Source organism: Canis aureus, chromosome 5, assembly GCF_053574225.1.
Source record: "Canis aureus isolate CA01 chromosome 5, VMU_Caureus_v.1.0, whole genome shotgun sequence".
NCBI lineage: Eukaryota > Metazoa > Chordata > Mammalia > Carnivora > Canidae > Canis > Canis aureus.
This window is the reverse complement of record NC_135615.1, coordinates 37,408,030-37,424,284: the sequence shown is the minus strand read 5'-3', so window position 1 is coordinate 37,424,284 and position 16,255 is coordinate 37,408,030. Positions and strand designations below refer to the sequence as shown.

Sequence of the window (16,255 nt, the reverse complement as noted above, 5' to 3'; positions counted from 1 at the left end):
TTTCACTGCCATTCCCGAGGCATTCACTGCCTCTCCAGGGCATGGGGGTTGAGGCTGGCACTGAATCAGACACAGCCGACAGGGATGGCCAATTTTAGAAATTACCTCTACCATTTGGGAATACCTACTGTGTGCCAGGTGCTTTGAATGCCTTATTAACCTGCCCAACCACCCCACAGTTAGGCCTTATGATCTTTATTTAACTGAGGCACAGTAAGGCTGAGGTACTGGCCCAAGACCACCCAACTGATAAGTACCAGAGGTAACATTTGAATGCAGATCCCTCCACACCACAGCCTGTACCCCTGCTAGGACACCAGGCTCTCTCTCTCCAGCTCACTTGTTCTACAGCCCACCGACTCTGAGGGAAGGAATTGGAGGGTGGCTGAGATTGAACATGGGCAGGTCAGCAGATGAGAAGTCAGCTCACCTGACCCTAGACGCCCCCCAACCCCAGCCCCTGGAAACAGGTTTTTCAGAGGTACCAGCCCCCCAGGGTTGATTTCTAGTGCTCCAGCCCTGAGCAACAGTTCCTGCAGGCAGCCCCTCCCCTTTCTTTCAGATCTTGGATTTATCCTCTGGCCTCTGCAACCTACCTACTAGATCTCCCTTTGAGTTTATACCTGTCAAGCATTTAGTTTGAGTTAACTACTACTACTACTATTATTATTGGTGCTATCATAGCTTATGTAAGGCTTGTGGACCCACCCTCCCCCACCCCCCGACCACCACTTTCTGGGACCTCTGAGAGAGCAGAAGCCAGAGGAGGTACAGATCCTTCATTCTGTGATAAGCTCCTTGAGGGCAGAGCCCTCTTATTCAGCTTTGTTTCCCCAGTGCCTTGAACTACGGGATATTCAGAAAATATTTGTTGAATAATCATATCGACAGCTGCTATGACTGAGCTGCACTGAGCACTTCATGACCCGTTTAATTGTGATAGTAACCATATAAAGGGGGTATTATTTTCCCCAGATAGAGTCTCTGAAAGATGTGCCATGGACCCCAGTGAAGAAGTGGAGGAGCCAGGATTTAAAACTCAGTGTTGCCTGACTCCAAGCCTGTTTCTTCACCTCCTCTCTTCTCTGAAAGTCCCCCTTCACATAATCAATCAATGAATAATCAATCAGTGAATGAAAGGAGGAGTCTCACTGCCCTCTGCAGCCAGCTGCACCCAGCCTGACCCTCCCACACTCTCCTAGGACACTGGAGCCCTCTGCCCATCCTGTCCCCTCCCCTGACAGGCTCGGGGCAGAACCTCTCCCAGCGAGGCTTGTTATTTCTAATCTTAGGAGAGAAGCCTCAGTTCAAAGGCATTTCAATTCCTTTCGAGTCAAGGAACAGCTCTCGATTTGCCTCTTTGACCCCCTGCCACCCCCACCTCCTCCTCCAACTGGCGCCAATAACACAAGATAAATCTTTCCTCAGAAATATAATAGTTGTTCTTCCTCTTTCCGTTGAAGCCTCTGCCAGGTAATTAGCATACGCTGACACCTTGATAGCCGAAAAGAAAGGCATGAGATAATTCCCTTTTTCTTTAACCATTATAGTATGAAACAGCCTTTCAATTTGCCAGTTACCCAATCCAGCATTCCCGAACGCAGCCCACCGTGGGACATGTTATTCTAGCTGAAACCACCGTCTCTGGTATTCATCGCCAACCCCAGGTCACACTTGAGAGAGCAAATTCTCCCTCTTCACATTGACACTTCTCCAGGAGGAGGGGCAGCGGGGGGGGAGGGGGGGGCTCAGTTGGTCTGGAAATTTGTGCAGATGATGTGGTCATACTTGGTTGGGTGCCCCCAGCTGGCAGTATGAGGTCGTACAAGCGCTGCATGCCTCCAGGGGCACCTTCAGAATCCCTCCTCTTCGCTTCCTCTCCCTCCTCATCTCTTCCTCTCTCCTGCTCCTCAAAAGAAGCGGGCCTTTGAACAAGTCTCTGGGACTCCCTGCCTTTGAGGCAGCAGGAACCTCAGCTTGCAACTGGTGGTCTTCCCCCTTCTCATCAACACACACACACACACACACACTACTTGTCTGAGCTCATGGGCCTTACAGCTTGAGGTTGTGCCCAATCTCTTTAGATATGACTCCATGGTCATATCTGTGACCACATATATATGATTTCCTCCTTGTCCTTTAGGGTGTGAGAGAGAGGGGAAGGAACTCCTTCACTCACTTAATTCCTTCATCTTACAAATAATTTATTAAGTGTCTATTATATGCTAGGCACTATTCTAGGTTTTTTTTTAATTTTTATTTATTTATGATAGTCACAGAGAGAGAGAGAGAGAGGCAGAGACACAGGCAGAGGGAGAAGCAGGCTCCATGCACCAGGAGCCCGACGTGGGATTCGATCCCGGGTCTCCAGGATCGCGCCCTGGGCCAAAGGCAGGCGCCAAACTGCTGCGCCACCCAGGGATCCCCTATTCTAGGTATTGAAGACAGAGTAAGATGGACAAGAGACAGGTGTTAGGGTCCCAGCCTTACAGAGTTTGTAATCCAGTCCAAGGAAGCGTACAAGGAATTATTAATAAGTCAGTAAAAGATATGATTTGGTGACACATGCTTTCTAGGGAAATGAAACAAATGAGGTGACAGGCAGGGAATGAGAGGACTACCTGAGGCAAGGTGGCCAGAAAGGGCCTGAAATTTGAACTGGTAAATGGATGAAGGCTTATAAACTGGCTAGGTATGAGGTGGGGGGAAACATTCCTTGAAGTGGGAACTAAGTAATCACAACTCACAAACCAGACTGAGAACCTACAGTTGGGTCCATCACTTTGGAGAAGTCTGTCCCATCCTGACACAACTTTGGCTTTCCCTAGCACTAGGGAGGGTGGAGCAAGGGACAGGCAGCTTACTCCTGTTTTTAGTGAGGTCTGGAGAAGTAGCTGCCTGGGTCTACCAGTCACCCAGGCCCTCAGCAAGGCTGAGGACTAGGCCCTGCACACCAGAACAGAAACCAAAAACTGAATCAATCATGTCATCCTGTCAATGGCTGCCCAAGGGAATCTCCAGCCCTCCATTCCTCAACCCTCTTCCACTCTGGGCAGGAGGCTCAACTGCCCCAACCTTTCCCTCCCCTGTTTGCCCATCTACTCTTTCTCTTGGCTGGGACAAGTTCCTTATACCCTCATTGGGCCCAGGGGCTGGGCAGTGATGTTTCTGTCCAATTACTCAGGATTTGCCCTCTCTGTCCCTTGCCTAAGGATTACCATGATTCTCTCATTTGGCAAGTGAAGGCAGGGAGGAGGAGGTCCAGTGGTGGTCATCATCCATCTCATATCCAGGGGTCCCTGCATACCACCAGATCTCCAAACTACCTTGGGGCTTTTATGCTCACAGGCCTCTAACTAAACCCCAATCTGTGCTCTTGTTCCCCTTTTTCTCAATCCAACATCTGTCCAGATCCCTTCTCTGAATAGCCTCTGACAGCTCAGGCCACAATGTTTTCTCCCTCCCTGACCACCCGCTGCATATATCGACTTAACTATGCTTTCTGGCATTTGCTTTGACCTAGGCTGGCATTTGATTAGGTTCTGCCGCAGGTTCTCATCTCACTTGCCTGTGAGATCTCCCTAAATGGACTTTAATAGTAATAATAATAATGCTCCTTCATAGATGGGAACCCACTGGGCATTCATACAAAAGGTTTACATTTCTTTTATCGGTCTCCATAACTACCCCAGAAAGTAGAAAGTGGGGATGTCGAATCCTCCCCGTTTTACAAATAAGGCAACTGAGGTTTAGATAGGCTCACATCAACAACCCCTCACCTCAATTTGCTTCCCCTTCCCCAGCTCAGTCATGGGCACGACTGTTCACCAAGATACCTAGACCCAAAAATGGGGCAACATCACTGTCCTTCACCTCATCCTTTCTCTCACCACTGGACAGTCCCCAAACTCTTACAGACACCTAAGTATCTCTCCAGACCACTCACTGCTTCCCAACTTTATCACCTAGGCCCATGTGAACTGTCTATCAGCCCTCCCTGGGGCAAGTGCAAAGTTCTCCCATCCTGCCCCCACTATTGCCCCACTCCTCCTTCATTCTGTACACTGCATCACAATGGCCTTTCTCTGATGTACAGCCATTTATTTACTCATCCATTCAACAGGCAGTTATTAAGAGCTTACCATATGCCATGACACTGTCCTATACACTGGTGGCACGTCAATGAACAGGACAAAGCCCTTGCCTTCATGGAGCTTATATTCCAGCCGGGAGGTGGAGGACCAATAAGAAATAATCAAGTCAATATATAATATCTAGAGAGTGATAACTGTCATGGAAAGAAAAAAAGCAGAGGAAGGAACTAAGGAATGCTCAGGCAGGAGAGAGGCCTGTTATTCGCAAGATGGGCAGGGTGGGGTGGGGAAAAGCCCTCACAGAGCAACATCTGAAGGAAGTGAGGGAGAGAGCCTTGCTGACACGTGGAGCTCTAGCTTCCAGGCAGATGGAACAGCAAGTGCAAAATCCTCAGCTGGGACTGTGGTTGGCAGGTTTATGTTTGAGGAAGTGTACAGAGAGCAGCAAAGATAGAGGAGTAAGAGTAGAGGGAGAGATTTGGCAGGAGGCCACACCTTGCAGGGTTTGTAGGCCATTTTAAAAACTTTGGCTTTAACTCTGAGCGAAATGTGGAGCCATTGGAGGGTTTGAGCAGAGGAATGACACAATTTGATTTACATTTTAACAGGATCCCTTTAGCTGCTTTGCTTGGAGAACTAACCCTTAGGGAGCCAAGGAGAAAAGGAAGATCAGTTAGGAGGCCACTGGAACAATGTGTGGGGAGATGATGGCTTGGACCCGGGTGGTGGTTCTGGAAGTGGTAAGAAGTGGTCAGATGCTGCATGATTTATGAAGGGAGAGCTGACAATATCTGCTAATGAACTAAATGTGGAGTGTGAAAGAGAGGAGTCCAGGGGGAAAAAAAAGAAAAGAGAGGAGCCTAAAGTGACGCCAGGGATGAGTGCAGATTTGATCTGTCACTCCACTAATTCTCTCTTGCTTCTAGGTTTGTTCAAACCCCTTAACATCAATTATAAGGTCCTTCATGATCTGACTCTCCCACTCACCTCTCAATGCTGTGGTGTAATCTTCACCAAATATTACTGTTTAACAGTTATTGAATGTTTACCTTATGCTAGGCCCTGGGCTAAGCCCTTTACAGATGTCACTTCATTAATTGTACACAACAATCCAATGAAGTGGGTACTATTATTAATCTCTTCTTGATAATATACCCATTTTACAGAATAGGAAACTGAGGCACAGAGAGTTTAAACAACATGACTAAGGTCACACAGCTGGTAAACAGCAGACCAAGGATTTGATTCCAGATATCTGATCCCAAAGCTGTTTCATTTACCATCATGAAAGACTGAAATTTCATTTCCAAAACCAGCCAGGAGCTCATTCTCTTAACCTCTGTGCCTTCCAACAGGCAGTTCCACATGCCTAGAAATTCCCTCCCAACCCTCACACATCCTCACCCCATCCCCCACACCTCTGTCTGGCTAAACTGCCTTCTTCTGGGAAGCCAGTTAGTGTAAAGTACCCCTGCTCTGAGCTCCCACTGCTGCCTGTACTTTGCCATATTACAGCTCTGCCCACCCTGCCACGGAAGAGCCTGTCTAGGGACCCAATCTCTCCTACTAGACACAAACTCTCTGTCCATGGAGGCGGGGTCTACCTGTCTCACCACTGCATCCAGGAGGCAGAAAACAGTGCTTGGTACCTAAGCATTCAGCAGTTATCTGTTGAAGGATGGCTGGGACAGAGTTTAGCTAGGTCTGTGTCCCACTGCTTCGCCTTCTCACAGCCCCTACACTGCTAACCACGTGGTACATACAATACTAGCATTTATTAAGTGCTTGCTTTGCGCCAGGTACAGTACTAAGCACTTTACACCTGCGATCTCATTTTCATCTCCATTTAAAAAAAAAGGTTTTAAAAAAATTTATTCATTTGGGAGAGAGCGAGCAAGCAAGAGCAGGAGCCATGGGGGCAAGGGCAGAAGGAGGAGAAGCAGACTCCCTACTGAGCAGGGAGGACACTGCAGGGTTCAATCCCAGGACCCTGGGATCATGACCTGAGCAGAAGGCAGACATTTAACATTTAACCGACTGAGCCACTCAGCCTCTCATTCTCATTCTCATCTCCATATCACAGGTGAGGAAATTGTACCATTCTGAGTTTAATTCTCCAGGGTCAAAATGTAGTCCCAAGAGATGCTAAACAAATAGTTGATCCTGAGGACACTGATATGACCCTGTGCCTGTTTTCTCTGTATCCACGGCTCTCAGCACAAGGCCAGGCAGGCACAGAGTGGGCACTTGCTTAACCAGTGGGTGAGCAAACCCACAATCCAGCTTTCCAGCCTGAGAGGAAGCCTTCCTCCTTTCCCTGAGAGCTTCCCTTCCCCTCCATCATCTCCCCCCTCACACCCTTAATAAAGGCCCTGAGAGGGACTGACTGAAGGGTGTGATTTCCTCGGGAGAGCAGCAGCATTTACATGGGAACATTCAAACAGGAACAGAATTCTTTCACAGAGCATGGACTCCAGAAGACAGCTGTGGATGGAGAGCTGCTGTTGGGGGAGGGGGTGTCAGGGGGTGGGGAAATGATCTTTTATTTATTTCCCTCTCAGAGCCTTCACCTTTCATTAAAACAGCCTCCGGTTGTAGGTGCACTCAAACATTCATTAGACAAGCAAGGTGCATTAAAAAAAAAAAAAAAAAAAACTAACAATGCCCGAAGGAACACACACACACACACACACACACACACACACACGCACACACGCACAGCAATAATCAATCTTCGAAAAGAAACCGGTCCTTCAGGCGAGAACAGCAGGCTGTGTTCCTCGGCTCGGCGCTCCCTGGGCCTGCGGCCGCTAGGGGCCGTGGCTCGGTCCAGGCCGCCCACGTGCACGCCCGGGTCACCGAGTGGACCGGCCCAGGAGCTCTGACCCCGGGATCTGGCTTTCGCGCTGCAGCGCCGAGCAGTGGTCCCAGCCAGCCCCGCTGACACCGGGGTCCTTCCAGGCCCCCCCACTCTCCACCTCAGCAGGTTCGCCCACAGAACTGAAGCACACGCGGACTTCTCTCTTGCATCTGTTCGCACATCCTGACTCGAGCGAGGCTGGGAGTTTGGCCCTGGGGATCGTCGTCTGCACAAGGCAGCGGGCATTTTCCCAAAGGTCGGCGGCTGCAGGAGTGGGGCGTGGAAGGCAGTTGTCCCGCGCGACGTCGGCCCTCCTCCACTCCTCAATCACGACCAGCTTCCCGGAGGAGGGGACGACGCCGAAGACGAGAACGGGGGCAAGGAAGTGGCTAGACAGATGGGGAGTGGGAGGCTCTTCCAGCATATGGGGCCGCGTGGGCGGAAGGAGTCTGGGCCCGGCAAGGGGGAGGGGGCACGGGGCTCGGAGACGGTCCCCCCAGCAGGCACGCGCGCCGGTAGTGGGGTGGACGTGTGCATGGGCTGGAGTGGAGAAGGGGTAACCCTCCACAGGTGGGGGCGGGACACCAGGGGCGGCCTGGGTTGCAGGCGCTCGGAAGCCGGCGGAGGGCGCAGCGCGACCGGGGCCTTGCACAAGGGCGCCCCCTGATGGCGACTCACGTGTCAGACACATTTTCCATTTCTCTTCATCAGTAATAACCCTTTCTAGGAGCCAGGGGCTGGATTGGATGTTTGGAGGATACCACTACCACTGTGCCCATTTTTCAGCCAAGGGGACGGGGGTCAGCGAGATCATACACTTAAAGTGCGTCGTAAGAGCCAGGGTTCCAAGCCATGCGTTCATTTACTCAGCAGTTATTAAGTCCCTACTGTGAGCTGAGGGCTGGGGACACTGCAGAACACGAGACCTGCAGGTCCCTGGCATCGTGGGGCTTACAGTCTAGGTGAGGAGACAGACAGCACACAAGTAAACAAATAAATGAGCAAAGTTATTTCAGTGCCGTGTAGGAAATAAACCAGGGTGTGGAGCTAGGCAGCAGCTCTGGTCTCCAGCTTCCCCAGGCTGCCTCCCCCTCACTGCTCCCTGAGGGACTGGGATTTGTCAGCTCTGGCTTCAAGGCAGGCAGCAAAGGTGGCTCTGAGGGTGAAACCCAAGGAGGGGGAAGTGCAGATTCCCAAGGCCAGGAGCTGCTTCTGCCCTGGCACCCCTCACCTGTACCAGCACTAGCACCTGCAGCCGCAGGCTTTCCCTCTGTGGCCAACCGGCTGAATTATTTCCTTATCTCAACCCAATGAGTTTTTAATCTGTCTTTATACAGAAGCCTGACTGCCTGCTCAGGGATTATTACCGAGTTCTCTGCACATCGATCCTGCCTCCCCTGTCTGTTCTGACCAAGTGAGGCTCTGAGATGGAGGCAGGAGGGGTCTGTGTTCTGGAAAGATTTAGGAGAGCACCAGTGCTTGCTATGAGCAGGGGTGCCTACAGCATTCCGGCACAGATGTTTGGGATTTTAGGAGCACTGTCCTGCAAGGGATGGGGTGCAGGCATGGGTTGGGGAAGGGGTATGAAAGGGTGAAGCCCTCCATTTGAGCTCAGGAGATGGGGCTGTTTCAGCACTATTAGGTCACTATCTGCTCAGGAAGACTGAAGCAACAAGAGGAGAAATGAAAGGCCCAGAGAGGCTGTGATGGCCTGGGACAGGGACAGGAGATGAGGAGAGGATTCTGGCCTCAACTCTGCTCTTTACAAGCTGTGTGCCCTTGGGCAATGACTCCTCTGTAAAATGGAGGTGGTTACGAGGCTATTTAGTGAGGCGGTATACGCACATGGTCTTCACACAGTTAAACTCTCAATAATGTCAGCTACTGTTATTAATACCACTATCTGTAAAATGGGAGTAGGAGTACTGGCTCTACTTCCTGGACAGATCTCTTGTGAAACTCAGACGGACAGAGGCGCCAGGCCCACGAGAGGACTGCTGTAGATCCAGGGCTAGCTCACCAACACTAATAAAGGGGTGAGGAGGCGTGAGGCAGACACACAGCTTCAGTCACTCCTGCATTGGGTCAGTGACAGACAGTCTGACGGCTGTTTAGACGTGCAGCCTAGATACACCCTCCCCTGCCTTCACACCTGGTCTGATAGCAGGGAATGTGGGACAGAAGCTCCCACATGTGACTTTTCATCTGCCCTGGTGCCACTGGATACTTGAGAGTGGCCTTCCAAGTATGCAAATCCAAGCATCTCATTCACTGCCCAGGCACAAGCCCCAAATACCTTCCAGGGCCTGGGGAAGGTCTTCTGTTGCCCCCTGGCCTCCCACCTCTCCTATACTTGGTGCTCTCTGTGGTGCATGCGCAGGGGGTATCCTTGGGGAGGGGGGGCGCGCCTCAACCCCTCTGGCCTCTGCCTTTGCAGATGCAGTTCCTTCCTCCTGGGAGACTTTTTCCTTCAATCTCTAAACTCTTGAGGACAGAGACTGGGTGTATTGGTTTATCAAAAGTAGTTGACCCATAAATATTTGTTGAATTCAACTGATTCCACCCCCAGTCCTGGCCAGCCAGCCAGCCCACTCTTTCTGGCCTCAGCTCAAAGCTCCCTTCTCAGGAAAGGCCCTTCCGCTGTGGGGCCTGGGTAGAGCCTCATTTCCCCTTCTAAAGCCCCCTGCGCTTCCCCTGGGGGAATGTACATGTTTGATATCCGTCTCCTTCGCTGGACTAAACTCCACAAGGTCAGGAGAGCTCTGTCTTGTTTACTGCTTTATCTTCAGTTACCCAGCATATAGTAGGTATTCCGGATGTATTGTGGATGAGTAAATAAATGCATGATGTCACTGGGACTCCATGCCTTCTCTTTTAGTCCCTCCCACTCACCCGCCTTCCGCATCTTCAGAGGAATAACTTCTGGCATCTCAGGGCTAGGTTTTTGCTTTCCAACCTGTCTTTTATCTCCTCCTTCCACAGCCATCCACTCTCAGACCCTGCCCTGCTAGGGACACCCCTCTGGCTGGTTGCCTCTCCCTGATGAAGAGCTGGGCCTGCTCTGAGCTCCTGGGGGCGAGCCTAGCCTTGGGCAGCCTGGACCCACCTCCCTTCCACCCTCCAAAGAACACAGCTCTGGGTCTGCAAACACCAGGAGGCCCGGCACCTTTCCCTCACCAGCCAGCCAGGCCTAGCAAATGCCGAGTCATTGCCAGCTGCTGCCTGTCTCCAGCTCCTCCAGCCTAAGGAGCCACCAGGAGCAAACCCAGAACAGTGGCCCCTGGCAGCATCTGAAGCCCTTCACCCTTGAAGCCAAGGAGTTTCCACTCCATCTCTATAGCCTCCCACCTCTGCACCGGTGGAAGGAGGCCCTAGAACCAGGGATCAGCTCTGGGGTGGCAATACCAATGCCATGCTCTCTGTGCCACCTTGCCACCCTGCCCTCTACTGCCGAAGGCCTTTGAACACATGCCAATGACTCAGCCTCAGTTTCTCCACAGGGCCCTTCCATTACCAAGGAGCTACCAAGGTAACATTTACAGGACTGCATCAAAGCTTTGGTGCCTGTGAATGCTGACTAATAATTAAGTCCCTACGAACTGGCTGTAGATAAGCATAATCCCTTGCATTTATACAGCCCTGAACACATTTCAAAGCCTTTTCACATATATTATCTCATGATCTCCCACAGTAATCCTATTGGGTAGTTACTAGAAGGGAAATTAATGCCCTTATTTTGTAGAGGAGAAAACCAAGACTCAGAGAGGGAAGAGTCTTGTCTGAGGCCACACAGCCTGGGGGCAGGCCAAAGCTGGGCCCCAAATACAATCATCCCCTGACCCAGGATCCTGGAGTAGCTTATATAGCCCACCTCCTTAGCTATCCTGCCTAATTCAGTTTTCAACAGCAACAGCAACAACAGATAGCTGTTGAGCACATATATATGACCTGACTTGCATTATCCCCTTTAATTTCTAACAGAACCTCATGATATTGGCTATATTATTAGTCCTCATGTCACAGGTGATGTGGCCAAAGCTCGAAGAAGCTAGTTGCATCCAGGGCATAATGCTGGTCTGTTTGAACAATCTGACTTTAACCCCATTCATAGGCTCTCCCTGCCTTAATTGAGGCTCCTTCTCAGACCCAAAACCTCCAAAAGCTCCTCTGTGGAGTCTGGGATTCTTAGGAATCTGTATTTTCTATGGTTCTATGCACTCCCAGTTCACTCATTTAACTTACATGTTCATTTGACATTCATTGAGGCCTTTCTGTGTATGCCTGGCATTAGGAATACCACAGTTGTCAGTGGCTCAATCTCCTGCTCTGAAGGTGCTAGCCCAGGCTAGAGAAATCTGGGAAGACTTCTGGAAGGAAAGGGAACCCAAAATGAATCTTGAGAGATGAGTTAGGAGGCGGACAGCAGAAAAAGAAGGAAGAATGTTCCAAGTAGAAAGAGCCAGGGGCAAGAGACAGCAGCATCTGTTCAGGGACCACATAAGTGAGACAGTTTGGCTCGAGGAGAGAGGTGGTGAGGTTTGTGCAGTGTTGGAGAGGGACATGTGGCAGGGCAGTGATCTGATCAGTTAAGGATGCTGTGGAGGCCATGTGGAGGATGGGTCTGGCACTGGGGATATAGTCCACTCTTGTGCAAGATCTTTTCCAGTCATGTTTTGTCCTAGACCCTTGGAGCGAGTCCTGTAGGCTGTGGGAATGTGGGAGGGCAGTCTTCTAGGGGCACTCTTGGATGAGCTTGGGGGAGACTCTGGAGGCCAGGGGAGGGGTTTGATTTGTCGATGGGGTAAGATGTGAGAACCAAAGCTTCTCCACAGTGGTCCTCAATGAGATACCCATCTGAGAGCAAGCAGAAGGAAGGGCATTCTAGGCAATGGGAACAGCTTTTGCAAAAGCCCAAAGGCAGAGATCCCAAGACCAGCTGTGGAGCTACAGTATTTCAATATGGCTGAAGCCCGATCTGGGCTGGGTGGAGCCACTTCTGTGCAATAGGAGAGAATTCAGGCCTTAATACGTAAGAAGAGTCCAGGGGCTTTGTAGATTGTACAGCTAGGTTCAAATCCCAGCACCTACTAGCTACTAGCTACATAATTTGCCCACCTCCTTGGGCAGATTACTTAATTTCTTTGGTTCTTAGTTTTCTCATCTGTAAAACGGGACTGTGAGGATTATACGAAATAACACACACACACACACACACAAAAAAAAGATATAACACACAAAGCACTTAGCATATAATAAACATTCAATAAATGCAACTAATATTATTATCACTATCATCAATATTATCATTAACAGTTCCACAGTGGAGTACCACTTTGTAAGAGAGAATCTCATTTTAAAAAGTAAAAACAAGCTGCAACGTGTGCTTATCTATAATCTCTACATTCATAGATAATGTGTGAAATTTCATCTGTAACTGTTTTCTCAGAGTGTCATCCCATCCCAAATCAAATGATGGTGTTGGATGCTAGATGCCCTCATAGGAGTGATGGGGGCATTACAGCATCTGGCAGCAGGCTCGAGGCTGGGAGCAAGTGCAGAAGAGGGGAGGGAGGCCTCTCTCAGGCCTTGGAGGGGGTGACAAGACCCACAGTCCTCAGCCAGGATGGTAGGGGGCATTTTGGGGATTGGGAGTAGCTCTACGTTGAGAGATAGAATCAGTGTATTTTTCTGGAGTGAACGTAGTGAGCAAAGAACATAGGACACAGTCTCTGTTTCCAGAAGTTTTCAGTCTTCTAGGCTATAAATTAATCACTTAGAATCTGAATTGTTTAGAGGATTAAGATTTTCAGGTGTTAACCATGAGACACATAGCTCCAACATGGTCGAACAGGCAAGCCAGGCCCAGAAGGCTGTGCTCCAGAGTCCTACCTGGTTGGAATCCCACCTCCCACTATTAAATTGAGAGGCTTAGAAAAGCTACTTCTTGGAGTTTTGGTGTTCTTACTATACAGCTGGACTGAACATTAGAACTACTGCAAGGGGGGCAGCCCCGGTGGTGTAGCGGTTTGGCGTTGCCTGCAGCCTGGGGTGTGATCCTGGAGACCTGGGATCGAGTACCGCATCGGGCTCCCTGCATGGAGCCTGCTTCTCCCTCTGCCTGTGTCTCTGCCTCTCTCTCTGTGTCTATGAATAAATAAATACAATCTTAAAAAAAAAAAAAGAACTACTGCAAGGGTGGTATAAGATTCAATGAAATAATGTATGTAGAGTGCTTGACACAGGGCCTGGTAGGTGATCAGGGCTCAAAAACTAATAGCAGTCATTGCTGATAGGATGTCCTTCCCCTTTTGGGAAGTTTGATAGGCTTTCTCACAACTTCATAGAGGGAGATGAGAGTCAGGGGCCTCCTTTCTGCCTGGGGATGGCATATGTCTCAACCAGACTACTGTCCCTTTAGGCAATGGCAGGTGTGGGGGGGTCCCCCACCTACCCAAGAGGGCACAGGGTAGGGTGAGGTCTGCATCAGGAGTGCTGGTGTGTGAGGCATCCCTGGGTGGCTCAGCGGTTTGGCGCCTGCCTTTGGCCCAGATCGTGGTCTTGAAGCCCCGGGATCGAGTCCCATGTCAGGTTCCCGGCATGGAGTCTGCTTCTCCCTCTGCCTGTGTCTCTGCCTCTCTCTCTCTCTCTCTCTATCTCTGTGTGTGTGTGTCTCTCATGAATAAATAAAATAAAATAAGATAAGATAAAATAAAATAAAATAAAATAAAATAAAAAGGAGTGCTGGTGTGTGGTCTTGGTGGAGATAGGGAACAAGGCCAATCATTTTCCTCCAATCATGTTTCTGAAATTCAGAAACATGAAGTTTTAAAAAACAGCACATACACAAAGAAATGTGTTTTTTTGCAGCTGTCTTGGCATTTGGGGAGTAATTTACCAACTTCAAGTTCAACTTAATGAATTTGGGGGTAGGCAGCTTCCCTGGGAGTTCTGCTTCCTAGTAATCTGCGGTTGCCCAGCCGGCAAAGAGGGCCGAGAGGGTGGTCGGCAGGGAGCATTAACAGTAACACGTTGTGAATTTGTCATCAGAATGGAGCCCCCGGGCACAGGGGTAGTGCCCATGGCTGCTCAATGGTGTATTTGTCATGTGGCCACTGACACAATCAATTGACCCCCTTACACACCGGTGTTTATTAGCCATTGTATAAATATTTTACCCCTCCCCGGCTGACACATAATCTCTTCTTTGCTGCCTCTGACAAATGAACATTTCTCTGTAGACTCTTAAATGAGTATGTGTCACAGCTATGTCACTGATTAATTTTTTTTACCACCATGAACAACGATGCATAGAAATGTAACTTATATTCATTTCCCTGCTTGAGCCCAGCTGTCTAAAAAATTCCACCAGCTTCTACAACTGACAGACAGCTATCCCAGCACTTGGGCGTGCCGACATGTGGTTGTGTGAGTGCCAGCTTGTTAATTACGGGCTTTTTCTTCCGGCCTGGCTGCCGAGTTACCAGCCACAAGGATCTTAATCACTGTTGGGGCCGGGAAGGGCCTGCTTCAGAAGGCTCCAGGGGCCGGCTCCCCAACCCAGCCTAACCACATGCAATTTTTTTTCCTCCAAATGTTGGCCACCTTTTCCTCTGGGCCTTGGTTTGGGAACACCCCTTGGTTTGGGAACACCCCTGAAGGTACCCCGGTAACACTCATCACCACCTTAAACTCTTTACCCTCTGATCTATCGGACCATGAGGGTAGGGATGGGATCTTATTTGCTGAGAACAGAAATATTTGCTGACATTAAATCACCTAAGGTGTAGTTATTGACCAATGTACCAGCCAAGTGACATGTATTATTTGCTTCGTCTTTTCAATGAATACTCTTGGAGCCCCCACTATGCAGGCCTTTTGATCTGGGGCCAGAGGAAAAGGTGACTATTGCTTGGAGAAATGATATGGTCAGACGTGAGTGGGAAGCTGCCCCTGGAGCCTTCTGAAGCTGGCCCTTCCTGGGCCCAATAGTGATTAACGTCCTTGTGGCTTGTTCCTTGGCAGTTAGGCCAAAATGAAGTTTAGGTTCTAGTGGTAGAGAACTGGAGGTTCTCGGGGTACAGACTATTTGTACCCTGGTTTGCAGCTGAGGAAACTAATGGACCATTCTTGCCACTGGAATCATCTTACAATAGAGCCTGTATACCTAACCATTTTTGGCAAACGTCCTGACCCCACTATCCTTTCCCTCTGGGTTGCCTCAGTTTCTCCTCCACTACAGCTCCCCTCCCCTCCCTTCCTTTCTTCTCCTTCACACTTGCCTCTTCTTGGCAGATTCTCAAGTCACCTTGGGCTTCAGAGCCGACTCAGCATCCCTCCCCAATCCTGCCCCTGTCCATCTGCTGCTTCCCCCTCCTCACCCACCTACCCACTGGCATAGGACTGAGCCTCCAGCAGGTGTCTAGGATGCCCCCACCCCACCCCCTACCTCCATGCACCTGTGTCCCGTGCACCTGTGTCCCTTCCCTGATATCATATAACCACTGGCTGGGAGCCAAGTGTATGACACCTGGGGACACTTCCAGTATATTAACTAGCTCACACCAGCTCTGCCATCACCTACAAGGCTCTCAAGAGACTGACCCAAGAAATAGAGAACCTTCCCCCTGCACATTCAGGGAATTGATACTCTTGGATGCTATGTCCATGAATCAGTTAAAACCTCTGAAAGATGCGGTAAGGCAGAGAGCATGGAATGGGAGTAGGTCTGCATCCTGGTTCCTCTGTTTACCCACTGTGTCCTTGGGCAAGTCACTCATTTTCTTCTCAGGACTGCTGGAAAGGTGAAAGGAGCTCACGTGGAACAGCACCCAGCATGGTACCTGGCACGTTACAGGAGCACAGTAAATGGCAGTTTCCTTTCAAAGAAAGAATTTTCAAGACTGTCCCATCATGACAAGTATATTTCCCCATCCAAGAGAAGAAAAGCTGGCCAAACCTGTCTCCAGAGACACAAGCATGATATCCCCACCCATGCCCAACCTAGGAGGTGGCCCTCTAAGACCCCATGTAGCAGGTAGCACTGTGGCTCTCCTCCTCTCCAGGCCTGGGTAATGTGGGAAGAGGGGCAGCTCCAGCTGCTAGGGGTGGGTTGCCCAGACCATGTGCCCTTACTTTTGATAAGCATCATCCAAAATAATGGCCATGTATGTACATTCAGTCCATGCGGCACTGAAGAAAGTATCTACTTATGTGCATCATCTCATGGAAAAGACATAAAGCCCTTCTGAGTTGGGTATGACTGACTTCATTCCCTGAGTGAAAAAATTGAGATACAGAGGTT

The 16,255-nt window shown here is 49.9% G+C and overlaps 1 long non-coding RNA gene across 5 annotated transcripts in view; it reads right to left on the bottom strand.

Moving 5' to 3' along the window:
- The window catches only part of LOC144314013 (uncharacterized), a 44,816-nt gene that overhangs the window by 28,327 nt on the left and 234 nt on the right, over positions 1 to 16,255 (bottom strand). For 2 of the 5 annotated variants that reach the window (XR_013379655.1, XR_013379656.1), the window contains exon 2: positions 16,087 to 16,226. This is a non-coding gene — a long non-coding RNA (uncharacterized LOC144314013). Of the gene's footprint in view, positions 1 to 15,608; positions 15,831 to 15,857; positions 16,227 to 16,255 lie in introns of those variants that run through there. The other 3 variants (XR_013379654.1, XR_013379657.1, XR_013379653.1) reach the window with 3 other exon arrangements.